At 41.8% G+C, this 25,086-nt stretch overlaps 1 protein-coding gene across 4 annotated transcripts in view; it reads right to left on the reverse strand.

Moving 5' to 3' along the window:
- The window catches only part of AFF2 (ALF transcription elongation factor 2), a 470,121-nt gene that overhangs the window by 109,509 nt on the left and 335,526 nt on the right, over nucleotides 1–25,086 (reverse strand). The window lies entirely within an intron of this gene.

The following is a 25,086-nucleotide window of genomic DNA, read 5'->3' on the forward strand; positions in this document are numbered from 1 at the left end:
TCCAGAGATGACTGGAGTCTATATATTTTTACTACTGGAAGCGTAATAAATGTGCTGATCAATCACTGTGGAGGTGGGATGTGGCATTGAATCTCTACAGGAAAAGATGCTCCGAATCTCCCAGGAAAGAGTAGAAGCATGACAACAGCCCCTAGCTCTAGAGGCTGTTGTTGAAGCCTGCTGGGGCTCTCGGGATGACAGAGGCAAAAGGCCCAGTGAACTTCCACCGCCTTTCAGTGTCCTCTGCATTGTGGCAGCTTGGTGGCCACAAAATAGCTGGGCAAGAAATGGCCCTTCCTGTAAAACTTGATCCAACAGATGTAAGCCCATGATGTGGATAAGAAATCTCTCCTAAGGCAAGGTACCTGAAAAATATGAGTGGTCTGAATTTTGGTGATGAACTAGCACTTTCAAAATTGTTTATCGAGCACACGGAGCCTTTTGTTTCTACAGGGATATTAATTCCAGTGCCACCAGCTCTATCTATCTCCAGATCTGAGCTACAGCAGGAAGAGTGACTTATTATCTCAAAATTCCAGTTACACAGCCTTCAAAGACTAATTGGTGTTTATATTTTTGTTTATTAAATTCAACTTTAAATCTCATCCCCAGGCTTCAACTGGGGGCAGTCCCAGCCTGTCTGGACTGATTACCATTTTCCGAGTATGTTTTGCTCTTTCTCGCTTCCAGACTCAGCATCAGGCTCAGCTCCCTGGCTAGAACTCCCTTCTTCAACTCTGACAACCCTGTTTTTCCTCCATAGCTCAGTCAGATCCTACCTCCTCCACAAAAGCTTTTGAGAAAGAACCCCCATCTCAGAAAGAACACCTATTCCCTCTGCGCCACCCCAGCTCCGGCTGGATCACAGCACTGCTTTCCCCTGAGTGTCTCCTCCACCAGGCCCTAGTTTCCATGTGGGCAGGGGTTGCAACTTATTCACCTCCACAATCTTTACAGCATCTTCCCAGAAATGATACAATCCACCACCTTCATTTTGCAGACAAGGAAAGAAAGGTTCGGAGAATCCAAGTGCTTTGCTCAAGGTCACATAGCTAGTTGGTGCTAGAGCCAATCCTAAAACTGCCATCTCCTGATTCCCACCTGTGTGTTTTTTCCAGAAGGGAAGCTGGAAAGCAAAAGGCAGCTTCTAATTTGATAAATACAGGAATGTATTATTTTAGAGATTATGTTCAAATGTTAGAAAGAGATTCGGGTCGGAGTGGGTATCCAATAACTCTCCAAAGAAAGCACAGCTCCTCCACTTTCACGCTCAGCCACATACGGCCAGGATGTGTTCACTGAGGTCTGAAAACCGAAGACTGACATAAAGGATGATTGGTGGGAAGGACAACTGTTAGAGTTGGTTTCAGATAAACCGAATTTGCAGGATTTATGACTGTCCTTCAAGAGACTAATGGATGTTTTGAAGATCTCAGAGAAGGAGACAAAATGTATCTTGGCATTTCTTCTGCAGTTGCAGGCTTATGACTCTGAACAAATAATTCTTTACAACACATTGTGGTAAGTGAAGACTGTATCATTCTCATAAGCTGTAGAATTCAAATATTTAAAAACTACCTACGCTGGTCATAAAGGGCTTCATTTTCCTGTGTGTGCGCGTGTGTTTGTGTGTGTGTGTATATCTCAATACAGGTAGCCAATGTCTATGTGTTAATTTACATCTAAGTGTTCAGCAAAATAAATGATTCCTACCATTTAGAGGATCAATTTCTGTGTCAGGGAAGGTGCTAAGTATTTGACCAGCAGCATGTAATTTGGACCCAATGAAGGAAATTCTATTATTAGCCCCATTTTCCAGATGGAAACACTGACGCTTAGAGAGGTCATGGAACTTGCTCATGATCACACAGCTAGGAAATCATGGAGGCAAACATGGAACTCAGACCATCTTCAGCCAGACTTGAGAGTATATAATGTTTTGCTAGAGGATGGAACTTACAAAGGATCAGGTGTATTAAATAAAATCAACAGCAACAACAACAAAAAAACACAAAACAAAACAAAACACATTGACATGGAGTCAAGATATTTGGATTCAGCTGCTGGCTAATCAAAAACTGATACCTTGAGTGAATCGTTTACTGTCTCTGAGCCTAATCTGTGTCCCTCATCTGTAAAATGGGATAATAATTAAACTCTTGCACAGGATGATAGTGGTGGTGAGCATAACATAAGCTAATGCATTTGAATTGCTTTATGAAAGCAGATAATCAATGCAGGGCATCATGATTAGTTTGGAAATATGTCATCTCAGTTAGAAATAATGTATATCATTAATACTATCAACAAGTAATCAGAAGCAAAGTCTTCATGAGCCTTTGTTTTTCTCATTTTATTTGCCAAGTAATCTGAAGGTAAGTCATGGTGAGTCAGGAAATGTCTCATGGCATCTCAAAGCTGGATCTAGAATAGGCTCGTGGTCTTCAGGCTATTCGCCTTCAAGTAGAACTAGCCCATCCAGAGCCAGAGCATGGAGAACCGAGCTCAGTAGTGATTTTACTCTCCAATCATCTCTATGTGATTTTAACATGGAAATGAAAGGCCCTCCCATGTACAGTTCTGGAAATGGGCAGCCAATCTACATAGCGATTGACATTAAACACCATGCAACAAGCTTGGTATGGATTTTGTTGTTAATAAAGGACAATTTGATCGGTATATTCAAGTCTCAGTAAACACAAGTTAAGGAAGTTACTACGAAGGCAAACTACCATTAGTTATCTCTGGAGTTGTTAGGGATTCATTTCATTCTGCTCCTTCCCTGACCTATTAAGCTTTATTATTGAATATACATGTACTTGTTTGCATTTCCCTCCACAGCTAATGCTGAACATTACTCTAGGGAAAGCATAGGATTATGAAAGATTTTGGATTTAATTATTATAGCAGCACCATTCACACCCATTGCAGTTAAGGTAGTCTCAGCAGAAAAAATGGTACGTTCATGAGGTTATAATTCCATAGACAAATTCATCACACACTGGGTATCCCAAATGTGAAAAAACCATGCTCATATAAATGTATGCCTGAGTGTGTGAGATCTTAAAGAACAACAAAGTGTTCTTTCACTTTTCAATTAGATGAAAACAGAACAAAGTAGACTTCCTTAGTGACTTCAGCTGTTTGTTCAGGATCTAGTAGTTCACAATGTCTGCCTTTGTACAAAAACTCTGTTTTTATTTTTACTATGACTTATAATTTCTACAGTATTAAGAAGCAAAATAGTCCATAAAACTGTGTCAACAAAACCAAGTCCTTGCCCTGAAGAGAGGATCCTATAAAAGCTCAAAAAATGAAATTTGGGGCAGATGAGATAGAATGAACAAAAAGAAGTCTGAGGAGGCATTGGAGAAGGAAGGGAGAGTTGCACCCAGGGTCTTTTCTGTTCCTAAATCTCTGGGCCTCAAGCTGAACCTGGTGGCCTTAGAGGGCTCTTTGCCCTGGGACATCCTAGGACACTTTGATATCACAGACTTTGTGTGAGTTTTCCTCATAAAATCATAAGATTACAGAAACCTTGCCACTTCACATGGTGATTTTGAAGAGGAAAAAATAGAGGGCTTGAAACATCATTACAGAAGGTTCTATGGAAATGAAGCCTTCAGTTGAGGCAGCATGGGCTTAAGAGCAAGGGTTTGAGAGCCAGACAGACCTGAGTTCAAATACAGGATTTTCTAAGGGGTTTGCTCTCTTGAACTAGTTAATAAAACTCTTTGAATCTCAATTTTTTTGCATGTTAAAATGAGGAAAAATAACACATACTTTGGAGAATTTTTGGAAGGATTAGAAAGTTTATACAAATTGCCTAGGAGTTAATATAGGTAGCTATTGTTTTTATCTTGGTTATTATTGCTATTGTTGTTATTATTATTACCCGAGAAATAGTGCTGTAGAGGTTCAAATAATAAAAAGCTCTGATGGTGACCCAGAGACTGGCAGAGGTATCAACTAGAAAGCATCGTTGGAAGCCCGTGACCAGATGAGGAAAGGTTCATAGATACTTAAGGAGTTTGGAAAGTTTCAGGGCTTGGATTTACTCTTCCAGAATGTTCTACACCCATCATGGCTGTTTTGGGTTTCCTGAGATCCTCCCAGAGTGTTTACAGATCCCCTGGAGATTTGAAAGCCTGTTGCCAGAGGAAACACCCAGACAATTCCAAGTGAAAAAAAAAAGAAAAAAAAGAGTGGCTCTGATGTCCTACTCCTTATATCTGTGGAGCAACCTGCAGATACAGAAAAATAGGCCAGGGATGGCCCCCACTGGAAGTTGTGCTCACCTTGAGCACCTTGTCTTTGGGCCTGCCACTCTCAGGAGGCAGTTCAACACACACCTGGCTCTAACATTTGTATATAAGGCTGGGCTTCAGAGGCTGTTAGTTGATCCAGAATCCTTTCTCAGAAGCAATTTTAAAAACCCTAAATGGTTCTCAGGGCTTGCAAACCTACATAGTACCTTTTTGTGAAATACAATATGGTGCCCCTCTGGACAGACAGCTTATCAGGTGAATCACTTTATATTGGCTGGATTCCAGCTTCTAGGTATCTATAGAAATAGTTGTAATGTTGGTGACTGATACTGAGATGGACACTGGCTCTCACAATTGGAAGTGCCTGTAAGTGTTATCTACTTCACCTTGTCACCCAGTGGAGGTATCTACAACATCCCCAACATATGGCCATAAGCCATCGTCTGATGGGTAGCAGGCAATACTCTTCTATTGTTCAGTAGCTTTAATTGTTAAAGTTCTGCCAGTTAGGAATTTCCCTGTGCTTTCCTGTAGCTTCCATCTGGTAGCCTGAGCTTTGGTTTCTATAGTCCACACTGGGAGATTAGACTTGCAATGGTATTGGAGATAGAGCCAGTGCAGGGGAGGGGGGGCGGGGCGCTGTTTCACTGGAGTTTTAGGCTCTAAACAAAAAATAGGGACCATAGCTTCTGTCTAAACTGTTTTGGTGTCTTTAGGGGACTGGCTTAAATTGCCATTGTCTTCACAAGTATCCAGAGCTGACAGCAATAAGAGTAAGTTTTTTTATGGCTCCAAATGGATAACACAGCTGAGCTGGGCTGGGCATCCCAGAGAGTCTGTGGGATGCCTGAAGACTTGTGCCTTCTCATCAGGCAGTGCCTTACTGTGGGCCCTCTTCTAGAATAGTAACTTAGTCCTACTGACTCCTTAAAGGGCACTTCCTCTTCATAAAGTTGGCTCGGAGAAATGAAACATGACTGGTTTAGAATTACTCAGGGAATTATATATTTTCCTACCTAGTGCTTTGTAGTCTCTGCAGCATTGAATCATTTGTTGGTAGTAAGGCAGGCGATGAGGAAGAGGCGGTGCTATTTTTCAAAGCATTCATTCTGTTTCCCTGAGGTAAAGGTGCTCAGGCTTTTTTCTTGGCAGAAGCTGCATTTAATTTTCTCAAGGTTTTAACTTAAAAGTCTGATTCCATGACCACCCCACTGGGAATCCTGGAAAATCCAGGTCTGAGGGCTGTGGCAGTGACAAACAGTTTGAAGATCTAGACTATATTCTATAGGGATAAATCTCGACCATCTGGCGGGGCCCTCTGGCCCAGTGGGCCCACAGCCTGGGTCTATACTAGATCATGCACCCTGCCAGGGGCATGCAGATCAGAGAAGTATTGTCTTCTGTAGCTGACGGCCTTCTAGGAGTTTCAGAAAATGGATATCTCGTAAGGTTACTTTGGTTCTTTAGCAAGAGAACTGGGAGTTCCCTTAGGGACCATCTAGTCCAGGGGTGGGCAAACTGCGGCCCTCAGTCTAAACCAGCCCTCCCTCTGTTCTTGTACTGCCCGTGAGTTAAGATGAGTTTTCACATTTTTAATTGGCTGAGAAAAAAATCAAAAGAATAATATTTCATGACACATGAAAATTATGTGGAATTCAAATTTCATTATCCATAAAGAAAATGGTATTGGAACACAGCCACTCCCATTCATTTACATATTGGCTATGTTTTTGTGCTACAATGGCCAGGTTCAGTAGCTGTAACAAAGAACATATGGCCCGAAAAGCATGAAATATTTACTATGGGGGCCTTTACATAAAAAATTTTGCTGACCCCTGCTTTAAGCTAATGATTTTCAAACTCTCTTAAACCCCAGAATCTTCCCCCTGCCAGATGAAATCTTACAAGGAACCCCAAATAAAAAAGAGATTAAGGCAGTGCTGCTTTGGTCACAGCCAGGTTGGGGAACCTCTGAAGTGCCCCAGGGATTAGAGGAACATAGTGTGAAAACAACTCATCTAGTCAAGTCTTATTTTTTGGAGGTAATTGTGGCCCCATGGATATTGCATAGGATTTAGTTAGAGAACCTGAGTTTAAGTTACTTAACCTCTCTGCATCTCAGTTCACTCTTCTGTGCAATAAGAATCAAAATAATATCTATCTCAGAGATTCAGGAAATGCCAAGCAGTCTGTTTGGCCAGAGTGCTGAGTATATAAAAGGCAATAGTAGGAAAAAGGAAGAGTAAATATCATTTTTCTAGACATACATGTGGTACAAATGGATTTACATCTATTTGCATACATAAGCCAAAGCTAATAACGTGAACCTTGATGTATATATATGACTATTGACTTGTATCAAACTGCCACCTCTTCAACCTTGGACTTCCTTAGAATTGATCACATAAATTCAGCACAATACCAATTTTCTGCTCCATGGTCATTATTTTGAATTTGATTTTCATTTTCTTGGTAGATTTCTCTGGGTTATGTCATTTTCTCCCAATGTGGGAACTCAAGTTATCATGCAAATGACAAGCTCCCTAATAGAATTCAGATGGCTTTCAAGAATGTTACACACTCCAAAACACTATTGTATCATTTTTCAGGGGTGTGTGTAGGACATCTAAGAGTGGATTTCCCCAGAGAAGACCATAACCCAGTGGACCAGCATGGACCTGAAAACAAATGCTGGGATAATTCCAAATGGGAAAAGAGAATCTTTTGTCTTAAAAACTATCCTAAGCATGCATCTTTTTTTTTTTGTGAGGAAGATCAGCCCTGTGCTAACATCTGCCAATCCTCCTCTTTTTTGCTGAGGAAGACTGGCCCTGGGCTAACATCCGTGCCCATCTTCCTCCACTTTATATGGTACCCCGCCATAGCACGGCTTGCCAAGCGGTGCGTCGGTGCACGCCCAGGATCCGAACCAGCAAACCCTGGGCCGCTGCAGCGGAGCGTGCACACCTAACTGCTTGCGCCACTGGGCCAGCCCCCCAAGCATGCATCTTGATAGCTGATGTTGCACTCTTCAGTAGGACTGGACGAGTCATCTTGAATGAATTTCCTTTGAGTCATACTGGACGATATAGAAAGTCATCCAAGTGGAGTAATAAGGATTCATTCAAGACCATTTACTGGGCCTGGATTTGTGAGTGAGACAATATTGTAGCACTTAAGAGCACAGGCTTTGGAGTTGGGCTGTGCTAAATCTGAACCCCAGCTGTAAAACTTATTGAGTGCGGACTTGGGCCAGTTATTTAACTTACCATAGCTTCAGTTTTCTAATACGTAAGATGCAACCAAAAATAGTACCTCTTTCAGAAGGTTGGTATGAAGATTAAATGAGATTATGTATGTAAAATGGTTAGTAAGGACTCTATAGTTACTATTACTAACATTATTACTTACCATGACTGTGCTCGGCCCTGGGGAAGGGAAGTAACTATGAGTGTAATATGGTACCTTCCCCTAATAAGCTTGCACTTTGGCAAGGACGAAGACTTCATAAACAAATAATGGTAATGCAGTGTTGCAAGTTCAATGTTAGAGGCATGTAAGAAGGGAGTCAAAGAAGGAAAGTCTAAGTCTACCCAGGGAGTCTGGTGAAGGCTACCCAGAAGCAGTGGCCTTCAAGAAATGCCTTGAAGTCAGAATGAACTGCTGGGGAGAAAGAAAGGAAAGAGCAGTGTAAGTAGGACAAACAGAGATAACAAAAGACTTGAGGTTTCGGGAAGAGTGAGATGCTTGGTCCGGCTGGAGTACACTACCTGTAGGCTCTAGTGAAAAGGGATGAGTCTAAGAAGGTAGGTTGGAATGAGAATGGGCCATGCCTTTTTCTAAAGAACACTGGGGAGGGGAACAACCAAAGTTTTTAAGCAGGGGAGGAACATGGAGAGTGAGAAGTGGAGATCTTGGGGAGCAAAGAATACAGATTGACTGAAAGAAGGAGATAGCAAGGGAATCAGTTAGACCACCATTGCAGTAGTCCAGGTAACAGAGGGTGGTGGCCTGGGCCAGAGCATAGACAGTGAGGATGGGGAAGAGAAGGGACCAGATTTTAGAGACACGTTGGAATTAGAATCAACTGAATTGGGACACTAATGATCCTGACATCCAAGGTCTTCTTAGCCACTCCAAGGGTACTGCATTTATATCACGAATTCTACCAAACTCCACAGCATGCACACATCCCCTCACACTAGGCTGCCCCTCTATATTGATGAACGTCTCTTCATTCTCCCAAGGCTCTGATACCTGCACTAAGACCTTTGCTGCCCAGCAGAAGGAGTGTCTCTAGTACTCAACCTTTCTCTCTGAAGACAGATCTGGTTAGCTCCATTCCCAATTGATGAGGAAAGGCAGATTTCTTGCCATGAAGACTTCCTTTTGGGGTTGTCCCTCTTAGCCTTTCTTCAGCTTCTCAGAGCAACCACAGCTGATTAGACTAGAGAAGAAACCCCTGTGGTTACCTACAAAGTACCTCCCAAACACAGAGGGTACTTCATTACTTACCTCTGTACTTCAGCTCCTAATTGTTAAAGGATTAAGTAAAGAACTCCTTTATGGAGCTGGTCCATTAATCTCCATCTAAGGAAACTCTTCAAAACAACTGAAATATTAAGTTGCTGTTAAGTGCACTACAACTCGTGCATGCTGACAGCCATTGTGCCTTATATTAAACTCAATGGGGGCAAGGACCAATTCTTAGTTAGATCTGAGGCACTGCAAATTCTCAGCCACTGATAACACAGCACTTTAGCTTGGAGTGCTTTAAACTGTTTCTCAAACACTTTTCTAGAGAAAGGTTGTGGAGAAAGGCTGTTTACCCTGAATGGACACAGCAGATAGGATTTCCTTTATGTTGATGCATAAAGAATTCACATTTTATTTCAGATGGTTTAAGCAAAATAGTCAAACCTGACAATTTAGGCCTAACTAAAACATTGACAGCAATCTTGCTCAGTTGTTTATGAAAATCCTACCTGATTTATATGCTCAGTCTTTTCTGTAGCATTAAAATGACCGCCCTCCCCCCCACACACATACTTTTGTTTAGGGTAGAAGGAGGTAGATTGTCTTATAACCAATATTGACACCATTTCAACCTATAAAATTCTAGGTTGGAAAGACTTTCTCGGGCACATGTAGCCCAGGATCCCTGTGAGCATTCCATCAGGTGAGCATGAGTACCACCTGTCACACACACACATACAAGACAGAGCAAGGCCAAGGCCAAGGCCTGAGTGATTCAACTGGTAAAGATACAGCAATTCACTTCTAGATGCAGACAGTTTAGTACTTACATAATGAAAGACAAGTGCCAAAGGTGCCAGCTCCCTGTGATCCTTTCCCACACACTGAAAAGGATGACACACAAACAGAAGGGGCCTGACAACTGCAGAGCAAGTTATAGAATATTCTATTACTGAGGAGTCCTGTTCTAAAATTCAGTTAATGAGTTTTATAGTCTGCAAGTCTATTCAGCAGGGGATAGAACAGAATGTTCCATACCTCATCAGAACCTGGAAGGCGATGGGAAATTGTCTCGTGACAGCCTCCCAGAGGAGACGGGGAGCGAGTGGGAGATGGCCTTGAAGTACATCTCAAGATCTTCTTGTCCTCTCCCGTTCTGGGAGGATCACTAGGTGTTCTGCTGAGACTCAGATTAGCTGTGGTTCAAGCCTCAGCCTACATGGCCTATTTGGATACTGCAGGGTGTCCACAGTGCCATCCATGGCAGAGCTGTTCTCCTACAACACCAGACATTCTAGTCAGTTGATAACTACTCCTTACTGGACCTGCTTTTCAGAGTCTAGTACCATGATGAACATACTCATTTACTGATGTTTCATGTCAAACGTGCTGCCCACACAGACTTATGTTCTAACAAAAGCTAGAGTATCATTACTATAAGCAGAACAATAGCTAACGGACTTTTTTCTTCTCTAGAAATAATGAATGTGAGCTAAGCTAGCCATAGCTCGAGTCCCAGGACACACATCTGCAAGAACTAGCCAATGTTCAGAGTCCTTGGAGACCAGCAACTTTCCTCTTTGCAAAGCCAACTGACTTGCATGTGGCTCCTGAGCACAGTGAAGGACTCAGTGTAGGGACTGCACTTCCTCTGCAGTCAGACAGGCCCAGGTTCAAACCCTTACTAGCTGTGTCATCTTGGATCAAATTCCTTGAAATTCCGAGTACCTTGGTGAAAGGGGGATCATAATAGCACTCTTATAGGATTTCTGCAATTATTAAATGAGATAACACACTTCAAGTCCCTAGCACATATGAATCACTCAATCTTTATCATCTATTGTGATTATTGGTTCAAGACAGTTCAGCCTGGATTATCCTGAACACATCAGATGTCATTTTATTTGGAAAAAGGAAAACTAGAGAAATGTGTTCTCATGATAAAGAAAAAGTTCCAGAAAGGAAAAGAACTGTATCTTTGCCACAAATAGATTTGCATGCCAGAAGTAGAAGCAGATCAATTTTTTGAGTACAAAGAGAATCTTTATTAATATTATTATATCAACTTTTTCAAATCTGGAAAATTCAAATCTACATAAAATGCAACTGAACTGTATATCACAAAATATTAATCTACCAGATACCAGGAGTGCATAAACAGTTTGATATTGAGAAATCTATTTGTATTATACATCACATCATCAATAAATATAAAAACCAAATGATCATCTCAATAGATGCCAAAAATATACTTGATAAAATTTCATACCTATTCCTGATCCAGACCTTTTAGAAACTAGACAGAGAAAGATATATCCTTTCAGGACAAGGAATATGTAATGGGAAACTGTCAATCTAAAGGTATGTTTTAGTATGTAGAAAGGTTAGATCAATTTTTAAACATATATTTTAAAACAAAAATGGAATCACAGATGACTGTGTTTCAAGTCAATAAAAATCTGTATTAATGTTGATTCATTGGGTAGACAGAAGGCACACAAACAGACTAATATCATCCAATGATACCATTTGTTCTGATAATTACTCCAATTTAAACAGTTTCGAGGCATCACATATGGCTTCCAAAAGGAATTCTTTCCATGTAGGTAAAGACAAAATTAGAAAGTAGCGTGAAAAACCTCAGTTTCCACTTCCACATTTCGTAAAGTATTAATCCTTTAAAAACACATCACCATTTTATTGGCATTCATGTTTGCCTGCAAGCTTTATAAATGCAGAGATGCTGGGTAACATGATTGAAAATTTGATCCTATTGTTTTAGCAAAATGAGAATTGTTTTAGAAGGGGCTCCACAATGTCTGGGCATATATTTTCCCTAAGTAACAGTATGAGGCATGCATTTCCCCCGGGAATTCAACATTTATGTTGATGCGCTTGGCTGCAGAGCCAATCCTGCACTGGCTCTAATACAGAGGAATTTTTTGAACATTTTGAGTAATGGGACTGAAATAATTTAACGGCTCCTTCTGTGCATGTTAAATGAGTTGTATGATATATTTAGCTTTTGCAGAAAACTTGTTTACACTATAAATTATAGCACATGGCACAATCACATTAATGTGGAAAGCCAGCCATGTTGAGCAATTTGGCCCTCTCTCTCCAAACTTCAACTTATTGCAATTGAACTCTTTGTGGCTCCACCAACACACCCTGGGTGTTTCTTAACCCTGTGACCCTGTTGAATACACATAAGGCCATCATTTTAGCACTTCCATTGACTCCAAAAGACAAGCTGGATTTCTGAAATAGGAAGATTCTCAAGATAGAAGAGGGCCTACTGTTGATAAGTGAGTGGCATACAGATCTAAACTGTTATGTACGACCATTTATCAGTGGATTAGAATGCTTTCTAATGCCGAAACACAGAAATAACCCAGGTGCCTAATGATTAAGGGCTCTGGTAAATCTGATCTCCTAAGAGGCAACACTATATAAAGGAAAGAGCAAAGACTTGGCAGTTGGATGGACTAGGGGTCGAGTCCAGGCTCTTGCATTTACTAGCTGTGCAAATCTAAGCAAGCTGATTGACTTCTCTGAGCCTCTGTTTTTTGTCTCTAAAACAAGACTGCTGATATCTACTTTGCCCGGTTGTTGTGTAGAATAACCGAAATAATATGTAAAAAGAGTATGATTATGAGTGCTTAATAAATGCTACTACTTCTATTACTACTGATATTAGGACAAATTGGAGCCCGATTCTTATATTAATGCATTCAGAAGCAACATTAAAGGAATTACTGTAGAGGAAATCATCAGGTTTCTGGTTGAAGAAAGCCGTTTAAGCAACAACAGAGAGCCATCAGTGTAGGTTTTACACATAGTAGGTAAACATCTCAGGAAATTAGAGATCTATTCTTTCATGATTTGACTTTAGGTAAGAAAGTGGCAATTCTGAATACTTGCCCCCACAAGTATTTCTATTTCTATCCTGTTATTCACAGACTCACATTCGTGATAGATGGGTAACTAGCTGTCTAGATAGAGAGAGAAACAGAGAGAACTATAAATATAGATATATGGAGAGTGGAAAATTTCAACACTGGCCAGTGGTTACCAGCTAATTTCTAGAACTATAAAATATATTCAAAATAAAAATGTAATCACTCCAAATAAAACTACTCCAGGCATTCTAGGAATAACCTATTAGTAAAATCAAAGCACTCTGAACCTTTCATGTCATACCTGTCAGATGTTTAATTATGACTGGAGGGCTCACCCCTTGCCTCTGTCTCACAACACACCTATGTTAGCCAATTTTAGCAAATAATAACTAAGACTTATCCAGGTAAGCTTAATGTGTGCCAGATATTCACTTCACCAAGTGCACTAATGGATCAATTTATTGACTCTTTCCAAGAAATCTGGGAGCTTGTACTTGTATTTTCTCTGTTTTTAGGCAAGGAAACTCAGGCTTAGAGAAGTTGAGAAGAGTATCCACAGAATGGGAGAAAATATTTGCAGGTCATGTATCTAATAAGAGTCTAGTAATCCAGAATATGTCAAGAAGCCTGGAAACTCAACAAAAAAACGATAGGTAACTCGATTAAAGAATGGGTAAAGGATCTGAATAGACATTTCTCCAAGGAAGATACAAATGGCCAATCAACAGATGAAAAGATGCTCAATATCATTAGCCATCAAGAAATAGACATAAAGTAGAAACAACCAAAATGCCCACGGAATGATGAGTGGATAAATGATGAATGGATGATACAGTCTATCCATACAATGGAGTTTTATGTAGCCATAAAAAGGAATGAAATACTGGTATATGCTACAACATGGATGAACCTTGAAAATATTATGCTAAGGGAAAGGAGCCAAACACAAAAGGCCACATATTGAATGATTCCATCCATATGAAATGTCTAAAATAGGCAAATCTATAGAGAGAGAAAGTAGATTACAAGTTGCCAGGGGCTGGGGTGAGGGGGAATGGGGAGTCACTGCTAATGGCATGGGGATTCTTTTCGGGTGATGAGACTGTTCTGGAATTAGATAGTGGTGATGGTGGTACAATTCTGTGACTACTAAACATCACTGAGTTGTACACTTTAAAAGGGTGAATTTTATGGTATCTGAATCTCAATAAAGCTGATATTAAAAAACAGTTATGGGCCAGCCTAGGGGGGTAGTGGTTAAGTTCACGTGCCCTGCTTTGGCAGCCTGGAGTTCACAGGTTTGGATCCTGGGCATGGACCTACGCACCATTTATCAAGCCATGCTGTGGCAGGCATCCCACACATAAAGTAGAGGAAGATGGGCACAGATGTTAGCCCAGGGCCAATCTTCCTCAGCAAAAAGAGGAGGATTGGCAACAGATGTTAGCTCAGGGCTAATCTTCCTCACCAAAAAAAAAAAAAAAGTCACACAGCTGGTCAAGTGGGGGAGGGAGAGCTGGGATGACAACCCACACCTGCCTGATGCCAAAGCCCGTTTGTCCCTTACTGCCCTGCATGACAGAGATTGGCAGAAGGTCTCAGATGCATTCCTACTCACATCTGCAGAGAAGAATGCTGAGAGAAGAACAGCTATTTATTCCCACATAATCCCTTTCTCCTTCCATTTTTCCTAGGTTAAAAATTGCAATTGATACAGCCAGCACAAGTTTCACCAAAGGAAAAGGACTTTGTCTTTTACAGGAGAGACAAAGCATTACATTAAAGAGAGCTGCCTGGATGGGGCGGGGGCCAAGCCAAGAACCCTTCAGCAAAGATGCTCTACCCTTCCCTGACTTCAGAATTTCCAAACCTGAGGCTAGTAAAGAAAGCAATCTGTCCCTGCAGAGGACCCCTCTCAACAGGACAAATCCCCTGCCCCACTCTCCAATAAAACCCACAGGCAGACTTTTGTTTAACATGGGCTGACTATTTGGATGAGTTGATCTAAGCGGATGTCAGAACTGACAGAAGCAGGCTCATTTTAGCAGTTACAGGGGCAACTGTGGTGAGGATGTAGAGTTGGTCTTCAACTGATTGTTTTATACAGCAATTCATTAAGCACGGATAGAATGGGACTCTGAAACTCTTCCCTACTTTAAGGTCAGGAAAAGGAGTTAGTTCTTGCTGATCTGATGTGCAGGCCGCCCAGGATTGCAGTGGTTTCTCCTCTGTTGAGTCCACGCCAGGCCTGGTGCTCCACTAGCTAATCGATTTTCCAGATCCTGACACGTGGGATTAGGTAGCTGGGCTCCTAACGGGGCCCAGCCCTGGTGTGCAGCTCCTGTGGTAATGCAAATGTTACATCACAAATCCAATTTAAATCAGAGTTCCCTTGAGCTGAGAGAATTTTCCCCTAATCCTCTTCTGGTTGTCTATCGTCTAACCTTCACAATCTTAGATATGACACTGTAAAAAATGTCCGCATTGCTCCTTTTCATGCAGAGGGAGCCCCCCACACACACACACCCACCACCAGTAACACTCTGTTTCTAACCATCAGCATTAAGAACTCAGCACAGACCTTGAACTCAACACAGACCTTGCTGCCATCTCCCCTACCGCCCACCTTCCATTTCCAGACCTGGACAAGGAAAACATTCAGGGCTGCTTCGGGGAAGATGCCCTGTCCTTGGGCTTGCCACACTAACTTGGGGCTAGGTTCAAGTGTGGAACACTTGGCTGCCTCCTTGGTTTTCGGACCATGCACTAATAGGGGTTTTCCCCTCTCATTCTTCTTGCCTTTTGTTATTTTTAATCACTCACCTATCAGGGCCAAATTGCCTTGTAACTGTCTGCAGAGTTTGCATCTGACAGAGATAGCTGCTATTGTTAATAGGAGCCTTCACTTCAGCCCATTTAAGTTGCCTCAGTTTGACAGCTTCACAATAGCCACCTTCCCTCGAAAGAAAACTGTGATTTAGTGGAGAGAGAATGTGGGACAACAGCCTGATCTGTCTCTCCGTCTCCAGTGGGTTCTCTTGGCATAAAGTCCCACCACAAAGCCAAAGGATGAACTACCACAGGAAAACAGGCCAGTCAGAAGCTGGGCTTGGTTAAGGACGCCTGGAAAATCCATGGTGCAGAACTGCTTACAAAGAATGTGGGGGCTGCTTCCTACGAACATTCTGTCTCCACAGGAAAAAGTAAATCTGTTTGTTGTTTTCATTACTTTATCAATTGCCCAAGTAGTGGTTGAGCAGGCTTTTCTTAACTTGGTAACTGCAGTAACAATGTTATCTGGAAATTACTGCTTGCAGATGCCTCCTGAGTCAACTCCCTAAATCCGTGTCATTCTGAGAGGGCGGAGAAGAAGGGAGCTCAAAGGTGGCTTTCCTGAGGGGGTGATTTCACGCCCCCAAATCCCTACTGTCTGGGATGGGACAGAAGTGAGCAACTGATCACTACTGCCATCTGAGGGAGCATGTTTAACAAAGACTGTTAGAATCGCTGCCATTCAGAAAAGGCAAATTCAGGAAATGGGCTTGTTATGGGTTGAATTGTGTCCCTCCCCACCAAATTCATATGTTGAAGTCCTAGCCCCCAGTATCTGAGACCTTATTTGGAAACAGGGTCTTTACAGAGGTAATCAAATTAAAGTGAGGTCATTAGGGTGGGCCCTAATCCAGTACGACAGGACAGGTGTCTTCATAAAAAGAGAAATTTGGACAGAGACACACATAGAGGGAAGAAGATGTAAAGAGACACAGGGAGAATATGGCCATCTACAAGCCAAGGAGAGAGGCCTGGAACAGATTCTCCCTTGCAGATCTCAGAAAGAAGCAACCTTGCCAACACCTTGATCTCAGACTTCTAGCCTCCAGAACTGGGAGACAATACATTTCTGTTGTTCTAAGGCTTCCAGCTTGTGGGACTTTGTTACGGCAGCCCCAAGAAATGAATACAAGGCTTTACCCCACTTCCCAGTGTCCCCAGATATGTGGATTGGGGGCACATGCATTCACCCCTAATGGCTGTCTTTTCATATACTTGCCTCACCATCTAATGACCTGGTGAAAGAAACATTTAGGGGTATGACAGAAACATGTTTGCTAGGAGAAAATAGCAACTAAGGTGATGGGGAGGAGGTCCCAGGGACCAATTTTCTAAAGTAGAAAATAACTGAAACTTGTGTCATCTGAGCTTCTTGAGTTGAAATAGCATCTCCAAAGCTAAAACTCAACCAAATCCCATGTCACTCCTTACTCTATTTAAGATATTGTCTTTATTGTTAAGAGAAATTATTAATTATTATTTTGTTTGGTGAACCACATTGATTTCACTTCTATTCTTGCCAGTTGTAAAGCTGAATTTTGCTTCCAATTACCTCTGACAATGCCACCTGAGGGTAGATTCAGACTCTTTAAATGTGTGATATTTTAGAACTGAAACATTCCTGAACCATGATTTTTGTTCCCTAGAGAGCTTAAAATGTCACCTTTTGGGCACAATCTGGACAGAAGACCTCAGAACAAGAATTGAATCACACAGCATGAGGGGTCAAATGCCAGAGAATACAGCATAAAGGAAAAGCCGAGAATGTAAGATGCCAGTAATGGGGCTTGTGTTCTCCCACCCAGGAGCCAGAGGGAAAGAGGACGCAGGAACTGAGTCCCACTTCTCCGACTGCTGCATGCCAACGGTCTTGACTGCTCTCTCCTCCTTTGCCCACCCACTTGCAAATGCTGCTCTTCCCCTGGATTGGCTTGCTTTTCCACTCCTTCTGGTTGAAATCATCCACTGCCCTGACTCCCACACCTATATCTTCAGCCTAGAACATTCTCCTGAGTTCCGGACTCACAAATCCAGCTCTCGACTGGACAGTTCCACCACCATGTCCCACAAATGCCTCAAGACCAAGAAAGCCAAAACCGAACTCATGATCTCTAGCCTGTAGCCATCTCCTCCTCCTGGTTTGTTTTATTTAAGTATGCATCCATCCATTCTCTCATTCATTTTATGTTTTTTTTTAATTATTTTATTGAGGACATATTGGCTTATAACATTGTGTACATTTCAGGCATACATTATTATATTTCAGTTACTGTATAGACTAAATCATGCTCACCACCAATAGTCTAGTTTTTATCTGTCACCATACCTATGTGCCCCTTTACTCCTTATGCCCACCCCCAACCCCCTTCCCCTCTGGTAACCACTAATCTGTTCTCTTTGTCCATGTGTTAGTTTATCTTCCACATACGAGAGAAATCAGGTGGTGTTTGTCTTTGTCTGGCTTATTTTGCTTAACATACTACCCTCAATGCCCATCCATGTTATTGCAAATGGCACAATTTTGTCTTTTTTATGGCTAAGTAGTATTCCATTGTATATATATATATATATATATATATATATATACCACATCTTCTTTATCCATTCATCCGTTGATGGCCACTTGGGTTGCTTCCACATCTTGGCTATTGTGAATAATGCTGTGATGAACATAGGGGTACAAATATCATTTTGAATTGTTGATTTCATGTTTTTTGGGTAAATACTCAGTAGCACAATAGCTGGATCATATGGTATTTATCTATTATTGTGGTAAACTACACATAACATAAAATTTAGCATTTAAAATGTACTATTTAGTGCTTTTTAGTAAATTCACAATGTTGTGCAACAATCTCCATTATCTGGTTCTAGGGCACTTTCAGCACTCCAAAAAGAAATCCCATAAGCTTTAGCTATCATTCTCCCAATCACTCCCACCCCTCAGCCCCTGGCAATTTCTAATCTGCTTTCTGTCTCTATGGATTTGCCTACTCTGGACATTTCATATAAATGGAATCATACATTATGTGTCCCTTTGTGTCTGGCTTCTTTCACTTAGTGTAATGTTTTTGAGGTTCATTCAGGTTGTAGCATGGATCAGCACTTCATTTTTATGCTTTATTTTTGCATCTCTCTGTAGTGTTACCACCTACCCAAATTTCTAAGAAAGAAAGCTTGAAGTCATTTTAAAATTTCTACCCTATCCCTCACCTCACATATCTGTCAGTCATTCACTTCTCTTGATAGGTCCACAGACCATCCTTTCCAGTCTGTCATCTCTTCTCTATCCCCACCTTATTTCAAGCCTTCAGCATCTGGGTCACAGTGATCATTCTAAAGTATAACTCAGGCCATGTAATTCTCCTGATTAAGATCCTTCTGATACCAGCCGAAGACAAGGTTGACATAAGGGAAACCATATTGTAGAAAAGAAACCATATTGTAGCTTTGAATGACCTCTGACTCACTAACCCAGCTGGATCTGCACCCTCCAGGAGATCTACCTACTCTGTAGATTTTATGACCCCTGCTTGTGCATGTACCTCCCAGCTGCGATAAGATGATGACTTTGTTCTTTTGAGTTGCTTAGGAATGTGATGACCCCTGGACAGAGTCTATCTGGTGTGGCCACTCCCAGTCTGTAACACCAGAGGGTCAACATTATTAGCCACCTCTCCTGTAACCCACTGGCCTATATAACTGCTTCAAGATCCTGTGCCCTTAAGATGGTTCTTTTGGATATTAGTCGGCCATCTTACCCCTTGCTAGCAAGCTGTAATAAACTGCCCTTTCTCTGCCACCATCTTGCCTCTTGATGATTAGCTTTTGTCTTGCAGCAAGCAGATCGTGCTCTTTGTGCGGTAACACTTTGAGGGAAACAGAGGCCGCAGTCTCTAAGAATCACTGCTGGGATGTCTGGAATCTGCAGAGTAGTGTGGCCTTGAGGGAACTAGGGTCTGGGGCATCTGGAGGAGGTTGTTTTAAGGGGCTGGTGGTAGAGGGTGGCTGGCACCATGATGTATCAGGGCAGTGTATGGAACTTAAATGGAATCTGGTGTCAGCATCAGAGCGTGCTGATGAGGAAAGGCTGCCAGGTGTGCCTGGTGAGGATGTGGGAGGAATCTGGGAGGGCTGCTGGGAGCTGATGGCACCTACTTCTCCACTCAGGGTAGTGCTTGGTGAGAAGGGAAATGCCTTGAGGGGCACAGAGTGTGTGAGGGCTGGGAGGAGTCTGGGCCCTAGGCTCTAGGGTGTGACTAGGGAATCAGAGAAGCTATGAGAGATGGCCTTGGGGAAGGGCAGGAAAATCCCATTGATTTTCGAACAAGGGGTACTTATATAGCATCTGGAGTGACTTCTTGCTGGACCGGTTAGGGGTCTGTGTGGGATACTGAGAGAAGACTACAAGACAAGGACTCAGGAGCACTGTAGGCAGAAGGCATGCCACATGAGGCCCATGGAAGTATAGACAGGCATGAAAGAGAAGAGCTTGTCTGCAGAACTGACAATTCCTATGTTTCTATAGCATATGAACAAATAAGAACCCAAATTAACATTCGTGTTGTCTTCTTGTACTTAAAAGAGGACTGTACACATTAAAGAAAATATCGTTTAGCTCATCTCTGTGCATACTGTTGCTGATCATTAAAGGACATTTTAATTCTGTTATTCAGGGATGGACTTCATTCTGCTCAATAAAATCTTGCTCTTCTGAAAGCTGCTCAGTTACTGAAAGGCCCTGCTTCGGTAGAAAGCTACCTGGCTCCACCAGCCTGAGGCCTTGTAGTGGAGGGCGTTCCCACATCCTTGTCGCCAGGCTAGTGCACCGGTCCTCTAGCTGCTGTGGGTTCTCCTCCAGGGCCCTCCAGATGGGCTCTTCTCTAGAAAACTGCCCTTGGCAGAAAGAGAGCCACCTTGCTCTTGGATAGGAAGCCCCTATCCAATGACTGAGTGATAAGGAACAAAAGGACCTCCCTGGGATCAGGCTGAAGCCAGGCTCCAGTAGGGACCACCGCCTTGCCTGGCAGTCTTCCCTGCCCTATCCTGCTCTCTTCACTTCCTGAAAGGTTTGTCCTTCTTTATAGTAAGTTCTCAGGAAATGCCTATGTTAGGCTCTGCTTCTAAGGAACCTGACATCTGACAGCCCCAACCCCACATACGATTCCCCACACCTGTGCGGCTTCTTGATGAGAATTCTTTGGGTCTATTTCATTTTGGAGATCTAATCCCTTAGTCTTCCTGGAGAAAAAAAAGGGCTTAATCTAGATTTAACACCCTCTCTATCTCTGCAGAAATGTACACCATCATGCTACAGCATAAGAAAATATGTCATGTTACTAAAAACAGCTTTAATCCATTCTTTGACTTCCTTATTAGCGCTAAATTGAATAAATGCAAAAATAACTTCTTTTGCATAATTCCCAAGCTTGCAGTTATAGAGCAAGGAGCATTTGCAGAAACTTAAAGCATATTTCCACAGAGCTATGCTTAGTATTTAGTAGAATGTGGCCACAGGCTCCTTCTTCATCACATACTAACTCTCCACCGTCACTCATTTTAGCAATTCTTGAGCCCTCTTATAGGGCTAGTAGTACCTCCCATTTTACAGATGGAAGTGATTAGAAATAGAGCATTGCAAAGATGGATCGCACAGCATGTTGCGGGGATCCGTGCCAGTACAAAACATTGTCTACGTTCTATACTAGTGTGAACATCTAGAATGTGCTGAGATTGTTTTTCTCATCGTTAATACAGCTGTGTGTGTTTTTTTTTTCTTTTTGCTTCTGCTTCTTTAAGCAGGGACAAACAAACCAACAAAAAAGTGCCTGTCACCCTACTGTATTGATTGTTTCCTACTAATTACGCTTTATTTAATTAAAAATAAAAGCCAATGTATATGCTAGGCAAAGAATCTTACTAAGCTGACAGCTTAGAAATGTGAAGCCTCTCTTTGTTTGGGAGCACAAATAATTCTTGAAGGCTAAGAGCATAAGTTTACCTACATTGCTCTCTCCTTGTCCTCGGAAGAACAGCTCTGGGAGTCAGCAGGGGGTGTGCCATAGAAATAACCTTGTCAATCCCTCCCTGCCAACAAGGGTGCTAATTAGTGCCAATTAAGAGCCTCGTTTTTTTGTCTGTGGAACATCTGTCCATAGGCATTGAACTCAAACCCCCAACTCATTTTATCAAGGCCAAAAATATCAGACAGCAATTCATCTTCGTCCCTGCTAATGCAGCTTGATTTTAAACTCACAAGAAGGTCTGCATCCTGCTCTTCTTCATCAGGGTCAGCTACTCTATTCCTGCGCACTCTAATCGTCACTCACATTTACCTTATTTTGATAAAGATATGTCTTTGTGAGGTCTATGACACATTGGTTGAGAAGTGGCGAGATAAAACCCTGGGAGACCTCTGCTTCTGGCTTACCCTATATTCTGCACTCTGCCTCATTTTTTTTTAGTGTAATGTATTGTTACCTAGATAAATGGTCTTTGTTTTGTCTTTTTTTTTTTTTAATCATGGTGGGGTAAAGGCCAGTGTAAAATAGCTTCTTTTTAATTGAACCTATTCTGTGTACACAGTGTGTCCATAAAAGCCCCTCCATCATTAGTGTTTGGTGATGCAAATGAAGGTTCCCCCGCTGTTTCTCCCTTTATAAAGTGCCCTTTCAATCAATGTTTGGGACAGGACAAGACCCTTGCGACTCACAGCTTGTTTTATTCTGTGTGGCCACGAGAGGACTTTCATTCATTCCTGGGTAGCTTTATACTGACATTTTATCACAGACAGTACCTAGGCTATTTCTTACTACTGCAAAATATGTGGTATATTTTCTGAATTCACCGCAGACTAGGAAAGCTGTTCATTTTATCTGGCAAAGATTCCTTTAATTCGGGTGTTTCTCTGGATTCCATTATGAAGCCTTTGTCCTTTCACTTCAAAGTAAACAAACACACTCATTGATCTTTAGAGGACTATCAAATTTTACTGTAAAACACATTATTGCCATATCATTTTCTTCAGTTCTCTAATAACGTTATTTCACATTATTCAATTTGTGACCCGCCTAGTGCAGTGAAATGTCATGAGTCTTTTCAGAGTGAGTTAGAGTCTCACAAGAAGTAGAAAAATAAATTTATTTAAAACAAGATGGAGTTCTGGCTGCTAACACATTATAAATTGCTTTATTTTAAATGTCTGAACTGGGCACACTTAAAATACAAGGGCATATTTCATTAGCATTTATGTAATTTTTCAGACGTCTTTTCCCAATGTTTCACTCATTGTCAGATGAGAGAGAGCTTGTCAGGAAAAATTACAGTTAATGGTAGTTAATGGTGGCTAAATTCAATGGACTTGTTTCTATTTTGTTTTACTCTTGCTGGAAATAATGAAAGTATTACATGAACAACCTTTACGGTGCTTGCGAATATGCGTCCAGTTCCAATGGTAGGTAACGTAAAGCTTTATCTGATTTATAAAACAATCTATGTAAACCTATTTTTATGTTTTATTTGATTCTAGCCATTACCCTGAGCTAGAAAGTAATTCTAAAATATATCTCACAGCAGAAATTTTCTGTACTATGCCAAATTAATCTGCATAAATCTATACCTGTTTCTAGGACACTGGAATGCATGTACGTGAAAGAGAAATACATTCAGACTGTCGTGTTTGTGGAATTTGGGGGAATGTCAAATCATTGGGCTTCACCTCAAATAGCAATGCTCACCTCCTCAGAGGCAACACGTGTTGTCTATATTAACCATACCATCAACAGGACTCCTAGTTCTCAATTGTTAAATCAGAAGTGACAGATGCAGAGAAGCCTTTCCACCCTTTTGGGCTGATCAGAAGTCACTGAGTTGGATCCCCAACCAGTTGGAGTTGGATATCTTTTTGAAAAACTGCATCAGTTATCCATTTGAAGCCAATCCACTCTGGGATTTCAAGGTAGGCTAACTGGCAGAGTCGAATTCAATCAGTATTCTGCCTGCTTCTCTTTGAGTTAAATATCCCTCATTGGCCGTGCACCAAATGATGAAGACGTGCTCAGAGGGCACTGGACCTTAACAAAGAACACACAGTGCAGCATCAGCAAATCTCTGAGCCCTTGTTTGATACTTTTTCAATTTATTTCTCTCTTGGCTTTCATCAGGACTCAGCTGCAGTGAAAGGAAAGCAAAATAAGGATCTCCCACCCCAAGGCCAGGTCCACCTGGGGTTGATATGCCAGCAGAACTTTATCTTATGGCAAACATAACAATCTTCTGACTTCTAAGAATCTAATTTCTGGGCCGGCGTCATGGTGTAGAAGTTAAGTTCGCGTGTTCTGCTTCGGTGGCCCGGGGTTCGCCAGTTCAGATCCTGGGCGCAGACGTACTCACCACTCATCAAGCCATGCTGAGGCAGCGTCCCACATAGAAGAACTATCAGGACTTACAACTAGGATATACAACTATGTACTGGGGCTTTGGGGAGAAAAATGAAAAAAAGAGAAAGATTGGCAACAGATGTTAGCTCAGGGCCAATCTTCCTCAAAAAAAAAAAAAGAATCTAATTTCTACTTCTCTTTGTAGATGAAAATACACATTCCTTCTCACATTGCCACCTGGATTTCCAGCATCATTCTCACCCTATCCCCTTTCTCCCTGTGGACAAAGAAAAAACACAAGGACAGCAAAAGAAGGCTCAAGTCACAGTGAAAATTGTCCCTACAATATGACAACTTTACAACTTGACAAGATAAGCTGGGGATCTGCATCTACTCTTGGTATTTCCTCAAAGAATAGCCATGAATTTAGATTGAAAGTTTACTAGTGCGTCCTTGAAAAAGTAACTTGCTACAGCCTGGATGATGTTTCAATCTGAGATCCCAAACCTCAGTGAACAGGCATTCAGTCAACCAGATTTTGCAAACACTAAATGCAGTTGGGGCCGGCCCCGTGGCTTAGTGCTTAAGTGCACGTGCTCCGCTACTGGCGGCCCAGGTTCGGATCCCGGGCGCGCACCGACGCACCGCTTCTCTGGCCATGCTGCGGCCACGTCCCGCATACAGCAACTAGAAGGATGCGCAACTATGACATACAACTATCTACTGGGGCTTTGGGGAAAAAAAGGAGGAGGATTGGCAATAGATGTTAGCACAGAGCCAGTCTTCCTCAGCAAAAAGAGGAGGATTAGCATGGATGTTACCTCAGGGCTGATCTTCCTCACAAAAAAAAAAAAAAAGGCTACCATTGAAAAAAATAAATAAATAAATGCAGTTGGATGGTCACTTCCTAGTTCAGGTAGCCAAGATAAGGCAAAGAAGAGTTTTATGTATGGACAGTGAGTTTAGCAAGATTAGCTGTGTGATTTTCAGCTGTCTTTCCCAAGCAACTTCCCACCTAGAAGACGGTACAGTCTTACAAACCATACTTTTGCACCAGCCTCTCAACATGTTGTATTTTCATCTTTGTTATTTCGCGAGAGATCATTCTTCTACTGCTGAATTTCTTAATTTAACACTACTGATTTGCTGAGAAACATGACATTTGCAAAAATGTGTCTCTGATATGCATGCATAAAATAAGTGGTGATAATGATGCATGAGAAAATCTAA

Source organism: Ceratotherium simum, chromosome X (genome assembly GCF_057802395.1).
Source record: "Ceratotherium simum simum isolate JZ-2026a chromosome X, ASM5780239v1, whole genome shotgun sequence".
NCBI classification, from domain to species: Eukaryota; Metazoa; Chordata; class Mammalia; order Perissodactyla; family Rhinocerotidae; genus Ceratotherium; species Ceratotherium simum.